The 8,144-nt window shown below is 44.5% G+C and overlaps 1 long non-coding RNA gene across 2 annotated transcripts in view; it reads left to right on the top strand.

Moving 5' to 3' along the window:
- The first annotated feature begins 3,353 nt into the window (after positions 1-3,353).
- Positions 3,354-8,144, top strand: part of LOC140332945 (uncharacterized) — a 37,686-nt gene continuing 32,895 nt past the window's right edge. For both annotated transcript variants that reach the window (XR_011921255.1, XR_011921256.1), the window contains exons 1-2: positions 3,354-3,515; positions 6,708-6,805. This is a non-coding gene — a long non-coding RNA (uncharacterized lncRNA). The remainder of the gene's footprint in view (positions 3,516-6,707; positions 6,806-8,144) is intronic.

The following is an 8,144-nucleotide window of genomic DNA, read 5'->3' as shown; positions in this document are numbered from 1 at the left end:
AGGGTTAGGTAACCCTCTAGTAGGGCACAAAAAGACTACATTTGGGGGGGTAAATAGGTAGGACCCACCAGTGATTTTTTTTCCAGTCTTCTAGTGGGCCAGTCCAACCCTGCCTGCTGGTGATGCTGGAACTGACTTGGTGATGATATTCAGATTTGATTGACTTAATGGTGATGCTGGGACTCTGATCTGCTGGCCATTCTGGACGATGGTGGAATGCACTTGCTGGGGGGACTTTAGAACACTGGTGATCCAAGAACAAACTTGCTGGTGATCCTGGAACACAACTGCTAGTGATCCATTCCAACACTTTCTGGTGATCCTGGATCATACCTAAAAGTGTTGCTGAAACAAACCTACTGATGGAACGCCCTCCTTGCTAGCCGTATCATTTCTCTGGTTACTGGATAGCATTAAAAGCTAATAAAATGCTTGCACTTGTTGCCTGTAATTGCTTTTTAACCATCGTCTCATTCTTTAAATATATTTCCAGGTTAATCTCATGCATTAGGAAGGCCTCTGTGTTGTGAACACAATTCCTTTTTTATGATGATTTATCAGCGTCACGCCACCATTAAACTCCACTCATCTTTATTAATCTCTCTTATTAAATGCCCTTTATATAAAACGGGAGCCCTGGTGATTTAGCCTCGTGCACCCGGAGACGTTCAATGAAGCCAATAAACACATTTCTGCTGCAGGATTTCTACTTGTAAAGCAATTTTAATGGAAGAAATTGTATCCCAGCCTGACAGCTATGGGAGCTGAGCTCTAATTGGGCTATAATGCCACCTAGTGTTCTGATAAATTATGGTAATGGAGGTGACATTTAAAGGGCATTTAAACCCAGGAAGAATAATTGGAAGATAATCACGCTTTGTGTTCCTTAGATGTGCTGCTGCTTTATTTTGCTTTTGTCATTTATTTTCAGGTGGTTGTCCTATTTTCCTGTAAACAGTGATTTGCCCAGACTCACCGGTCTCATCATTGGCCCAGATTCACCGGTCCCATCATTGGCCCAGACTCACCGGTCTCATCATTGGCTGAACACACTGGTCTTATCATTGGCTCGGGCACACCGGTCTCATCATTGGCCCAGACTCACCGGTCTCATCATTGGCCCAGACTCACCGGTCTCATCATTGGCCCAGAATTGGCCCAGACTCACCAGTCTCATCATTAGCCCAGACTCACCGGTCTCATCATTGGCCCAGACTCACCAGTCTCATCATTGGCCCAGACTCACCGGTCTCATCATTGGCTCAGGCACACTGGTCCCATCATTGGTCCGGACCCACCGGTCTCATCATTGGCCTGGACCCACTGGTCTCATCATTGGCCCAGATTCACCGGTCTCATCATTGGCCCAAACTCACCGGTCTCATCATTGGCCCAAACTCACCGGTCTCATCATTGGCTCAGATTCACTGGTCTCATCATTGGCCCAGACTCACCGGTCTCATCATTGGCTCAGATTCACCAGTCTCATCATTGGCCCAGACTCACCGGTCTCATCATTCGCCCAGACTCACTGGTCTCATCATTGGCTGAACACACCGCTCTCATTGGCTCGGGCACACTGGTCTCATCATCGGCCCTGACCCACTGGTCTCATCATTGGTCCCGGACCCACCATTCTCGTCATTGGCCCAGACTCATTGGTCTCATCATTGGCCCGGACCCACCAGTCTCATCATTGGCCCAGACCCGCTGGACTCATCATTGGCCCCATCACTGCCATATCTGGCCTTCCTAAATCTGCCCATACATATTACTCTGTCACAATCATTATTCATATGATTGTGTTTTTGTGTTAATATTATTGTGTTATCATTTCTGCACTTTACTTCAGTTTCTCTCCTTATTTTAGCAGCTGGCACCAGGTAGAAAGGCTGTTTGAAGAAGACCTGTCATTGAGTGATGATGGAAGCTGCCATTGCTGGTTGTATGGTATCCAGCCTCCCTGGTTGGTGTTGTACTCCTCCTTTAATCTCTTCTGATTCCCTGACCCAGAATGAGTATACAGCTCAGGTGTTCAGTAACTGCGTTACCTGTATGATTGTTTCAGGTGTGTGACTGCATCTACTGACACCAACACATCAGATTTATATCCAGAGAAACAGCATTCTGTACAGCAATAGAAGAACACATCATCAGTAAGTGACATGTCCTCTTTTTTCCTTTAATTTAGTGTCACTACTCCATCTTGAAACTGCTTATAATCCAGCAAAACAAAGCACAAGATTGGTGTTAGGTTTGCACTTGGACTCCATATAATTTCATCTATCTGGTGCCGATCCTTTATGGAATGAAAGTGGCGTAGACCAGCGAGCTACTCGCACCCTTCTGACCAGTGACCCCCATTGCTAGTGAATTGGAGCAGGGGGGTCCTGGCTGTATATGTGACAGTGATGCTATAAAGAGAAGCCTAAAGAATTGTTGTAGGAAGATTGCTGAATGCATGGAGGTTTTAAAATGTGGCCACAAGTGGTACAATATCCGTCTATAGGTGAGCCTTAAAGTGCGCCTGTCACAAATGAAATATGTAGGATTGCATTGGTGTGCCTGGTTATCATGCTGCTGCTCAGCAAAGCTACAAGAATGTGAACTTATAACATCTGCAGACAGCATGATAATGAAAGCCATCTTTCGGGAAACAGTTACTGTAGGTTTTATGTTTTGTACTGAATGCTTGTAAAGTGGACCTGTCATGCAAATGCAATGCACAGCTCCTAGTGTGCTCTGATGCTTCTTCACTACCCTGTCAGCAGAAAAGAGGGAAGCAAAACTCCAGCCTAGTGATGCCATTGTGGCTAACACTTGCAGGTTTTGGAGTGCTGGAAAAACATCAATCAGCTTTGGCCCTCTGTGAAATTGGCTCCAAAGTACCCAGAACACCGACCTCCCTGTACTTAGATTTTATGAGACAGGTTCTCTTTGAGCTGACCCTAGAAAGATGCATCCAGTAGCTGCCTGTGTGATCCTACACTTATGTTTTCTGCTTACTGCTCTTCTCCCAGTGCCAAGTTATGCAGTAGGATATGTGCAATATATTAACCAGACACCAGAGGGCAGTGTTGTCCCAGCTTTGCTGTTTGCCAATAGAAACTAATCAGACTCACAACAGAAAAGTTAGATTTAAAGGGGGGCTCCACACTCATATTCCAGCTTTGCATGGTTGCAGGTCAGTCCAATGCTAAACTGACCTCTTAAAGGTCTAAGGGCTAGAAATCCTTACTATTTCTGCTTGCAATACAGAGCTATATGCTTGCATGACCCTCCCTTGTTGTATTATGGGACAGTGACACCTTTATTGTGGCCGTGTTAACGCTTGAGAAGTATCCAATGCCAGCTGGTAGAAAAAGTGAGCCTTAAGCCTTTCTTGATTTCTTTTTTAGCTTTGGATACATTAAGGAAAGATAAGAGCATTGGGGACACAAAAGGAAGTGAAATCCCTTCTCCGGCAGTTGTCACCAAATAAATATCACCATTGGAAAATTTCTATTCCTGTTCAGGTAATAACTCCAAATCTTTTACAATTCGCCAATTAATTTCATGTTTTTTAAAGAATTCCAGCCTAGCTATCCTCTAATGAATACATTTGACTCTGAAAATGGAAGAGTTAATTTTCAAAAGCCATTTTGTGTCTGCAGCGCTCGGGGTCACTTATTGTCTCTGTTCATTAAGCCGCCTAATATTAAACTTGTCGCTGTGACCGGAAGGGCTGAGACCCCAAGACGGTAAAGAAAAAAAAAAATTGAAAATGCCATTTTGATGCGCCAGGACAGGGTTTTAATTTTCTGCTTGTCAGAATGTGACACTTCACATATTTTTCTATTCTGCTCCCCCTCCTTGATCCCGCTGCTAAATTTAAATACACCCTCCCCCCGGGACCAACTGTCCTCTTGCGTGATAAGAAAGAGGACCTCAAGGGCAGTTTGTCATTCTGAGCCAACTGGGGGGCAGATAGGTCAAGGCTTGGCCACTAGGGGGCGTTTGTTCAGGCTGCACACAAGCAAGACCAGAGCTCTGTGCAGATGCAAATGTGATAACCCAAGGATGCCTAATGGAAGGGGATTACAGATGTGCACAGAGACATTTTATTAGCATTATGGGTTACTGAATTTTGCTCTTGCTTTGTTAAATAAGTCAGATTTGTTGTAAATTGATGTTAAATATTATGCAAGCATGGGCATAGTTAGAAGACACTGAACCCCACTATTGTATGTCCCCTTGTTACCCCTGCAAAAACATTAAGGGGACAGCAGCCCTTGCAGCACCTCTATCTGTCTGCAGCTCTCTACATTCTGTGTATCTTCCCCATTCACCCACCTCATCTAGACAGCTGCACCATTCCCAAACCAAAATTTGGGGGACCAGGCAGGGTGGTATTAATGCCACCTGCCTTCAGCACAACATACTGATAATGAAAAACAGAAGCAATGATAAAATATAAGTTCATAAATTATTCAAGGCTCAGGTCTATGTGAACCCCCTTCTGGCCCTGGACCCCAGAGTAACTGCACCCCAAGCCACTGGTTGCAAATGACAAGTCTTGTATGGTGTCATTCCTTATTGGTCAGTAAGGCCCTCCTTTGTTCTGAGCCCCTTATTGGTGAATGTGGCTGCACCTGACATTAGAGAACCAACAGAAAGGACTGGAAGGTCGTAGGGGGCAGTTATGATGATTTTACCCCATTTTAACATGCATTTCTTTACCAATCTGAATTGCCCTGCTGTGTGGCAGAAAAAATATTATTATTACAAAGTATTTATATAGCACCATCATTTTGCGCAGTGCTGTACAAAGTTGATAGTCAAGTAACTAACTGTTCCTCAAAGGAGCTCACAATCTAATGACCCTACCATAGTCATATGTCATTAATGTATTCTGAGGTCAATTTATGGGGAAGCCAGTTACCTAACTGCATGATTTTGGGATGTGGGAAGAAACCCACGCAGACACAAGGAGAACCTGCAAACTCCATGCAGATATTATGCTGGCCGAGATTCAAACCTGGGACTCAGTGCTGCAAAGGCCGGAGTGCTAACCACTGAGCCACCGTGCTGCCCAATGCAATATTACTGTGTTGGCTTTAGTTTTCCCCGTGCCAATAATTCAATGACCCACAGCCGATTCTCTTTGGCGTAGATATAGATTAAAAAAGCCTTTTGAATGGCTCCATAATGACTTAGGTCTTTCCCACCTGAAGCCGAAAGACATTTCAAGCTGTGGAAGACATCCGCTTAATTCCACATGGTCGATTTCTGGACGGAATGCCGCACAAAATTCTCCGAACCACCACATTTATGGGCAGCATTGAGGTGAAGGACGCACAGCAGACATTGTGGGTTTACTGAGCGTAAAAGAAGAATTTTAGGCTATAAAGGTTGACGTGGGCAGAGAGGATTCTGGGAAACGTGGCTGCCTGTCAGCCAGCAGTGAGTAGGATTTATCGGAGACTGCAGCACCCGCTCCCGCCTCCCTCCCTTTGGCTGCCCAGCGCTCGCTGTTGTGTCTGGCACATGCTGGGCACAGGGGGAGGATTTCAGCGCATTAGCCATCCTGCGTCTCTCGCTTCTCCGGAGAGCAGGGAGAGGATAGCGGCTGGGGAAAGACAGGGACTGTCGTCAGATACTGCGGCAGGCTCCGTTCAGCAGACACTGGCAGCCTGTGGGCACTGAGGAGGAGGGAGGAGGTGGGCAGACTGGGGCTTGCACGGTCTGCCGCTGTCACACATCATAATCATCCGCTCACTCTGTGACCTTTTCACATGACACCCGTCCAGGGACGTTGGCGCCTGATTTCTGACCCTCATGGACTTGTCACTGTACCAAATTGTTGTAAAAGGAAAATGTATATATAATGACAGGGGCATTGCTACCAGCCATGAATAATTAGCTGAATAATGGAGCGGAGGGGCTCCTTGCAAAAAAATCTGAAAATGCTTTTTTCTTTATCCTTCTGCCTTTGATAGGCAATCTCATACAATACAGAGAGAATGTAAAAACACAAAATATAACAAAAAGAAAGATAATATATGAATATTACATGCCCTATATAGTACCCAACACACCCTGCGTCATTTGTTGTATCTTAAATCTCATGCAGCCTTATTGCTGTCACTTTCTGCCTCCTGGCATTTCTCACGGTGGGTTCTCTGATTTACATGATTGTGCCATCTTTTAAATGCCTCAGTCTAGAAAGTTGGCCCCGGATGATGGCTGGACAAAGATGGCCATCTGGAGATGACACAATCTTGGTGCTTGTGTAGTTCTTGGCTGTCTTCATAAATGTCAAAAAATGCTGCAGCATTCTGTTACAGAATCAGCTGTGGTTTCAATCTCTCCTATTCAAGAGAATAGGAGCAGCTGGGATTTGTTTTTTGCATTGCAGCTTTAGGAGGTCATGACACAGTTTGCAAAAGTCACCTGTCACCTATAGCTGCACTGATGTGACCTGAAAAGAGCTGCACAGCAGCCAAGTCATGTTACCCCCATGTTGTATTTCCCAGTTGTGTCATCGACAATTATTTGTGAAACAAGTCTATAACTAGGGCTGTATGCACGGAGAGTAATTATGGGTCACTCAGGGGTATCTAGAAATTACCCAACCCCCCCATCTCTAATTTTGCTATATGAGGGGTGAATGTGCTCCCAGACTCAGGTGATTGCATCCAACTGACTGATTGCTCTGATTATTCCAGCTGTGTTCCCGACAACCTGAAGTATTGCTGGGGGAAGCAGAGAGGGTGAATGGACCTGAATGTGTCCCCTCCAGAGACAACCTGCGCTTCACACACAGGTGAGAAATGCACTGCGTGTAAACTGCAATTATTATCAATAAACAGGATTTATATAGCGCCAACATATTATGCAGCGCTGTATAATAAATAGGGATGTGACTGATAAACCTTCTCCTGGTACTCCAAACCAGAACTGAAGATAACTAATGTCTGGGCTTACATACCCAATGCATTGTCACCGCTCATGTGGGCAATAGGTAGGGGCAACGTTTGTACTCAGAAGTCACAATTTGCATTGCAGGGCCCCAGGGCTCAGTCAGCTATCTATAGCGTCTGCCGGAGTTCTAATATTTACTAAGTCTAACAGATCTCCTGTGTTTTGTCCTCATTAAATCCTTGTATCCTTGTGTGTATCCCTGTGTGTGTGTGTATATCTGTGTGTGTGTGTGTGTATATCTGTGTGTATATCTCTGTTTATCCCCGTGTGTATATCTCTGTGTGTATGTATCTCTGTGTATATCTCAGTGTATCTGTGTATCCCCGTGTGTATATCTCTGTGTATCCCTGAGTATATATCTCTGTGTGTGTATATTTCTGTGTGTATCTGTGTATCTCTGTGTGTATATCTCAGTGTATCTGTGTGAATCCCTGTGTGTGTATCTCTCAGTGTATCTGTGTGAATCCCTGTGTATTTATCTCTGTGTATCCCTGTGTGTGTATATCTATGTGTATCCCTGTGTGTGTATCCATGTGTGTATATCTCTGTGTATCCTTGTGTGTGTATATCTGTGTGTGTGTATCTCTTTGTATATCTCCGTGTGTCCCTGTGTGTGTATGTCTTTGTGTATATCTCTGTGTATCCCTGTGTGTATCTATATATGTTTAGTTACATATACAGTCGCTTCATTTTTGGGGTCAGGTTTATTGTTACCCCAGCATGCTTGATTGTTTTTATTATAGCTAAGATTTTTTTTCAGATGAAATTACCCCAGAAGTAAACTTGAAGAAAGGAATGTAAGTTGTGCAGTTATATGTCAGATGTCATTTTTCTACCTGAAACATCATGTGTATTCCGAGTGATGTCACTGGTCTCTAGTGATTGGATAGGCTGCACTCTCAGTTATGTCACTGGTCTCTAGTGATTGGATAGGCTGCATTCCAAGTGATGTCACTGGTCTCTAGTTATTGGATAGGCTGCACTCTTAGTGATGTCACTGATCTCTAGTTATTGGATAGGCTGCACTCTCAGTGATGTCACTGGTCTCTAGTGAATGGATAGGCTACATTCTCAGTGATGTCACTGGTCTCTAGTTATTGGATAGGCAGCACTCTCAGTGATGTCACTGGTCTCTAGTGAATGGATAGGCTACATTCTCAGTGATGTCACTGGTCTCTAGT

This window comes from Pyxicephalus adspersus, chromosome 6, assembly GCF_032062135.1.
Source record: "Pyxicephalus adspersus chromosome 6, UCB_Pads_2.0, whole genome shotgun sequence".
NCBI lineage: Eukaryota > Metazoa > Chordata > Amphibia > Anura > Pyxicephalidae > Pyxicephalus > Pyxicephalus adspersus.
This window is presented reverse-complemented; position numbering and strand designations above follow the sequence as displayed.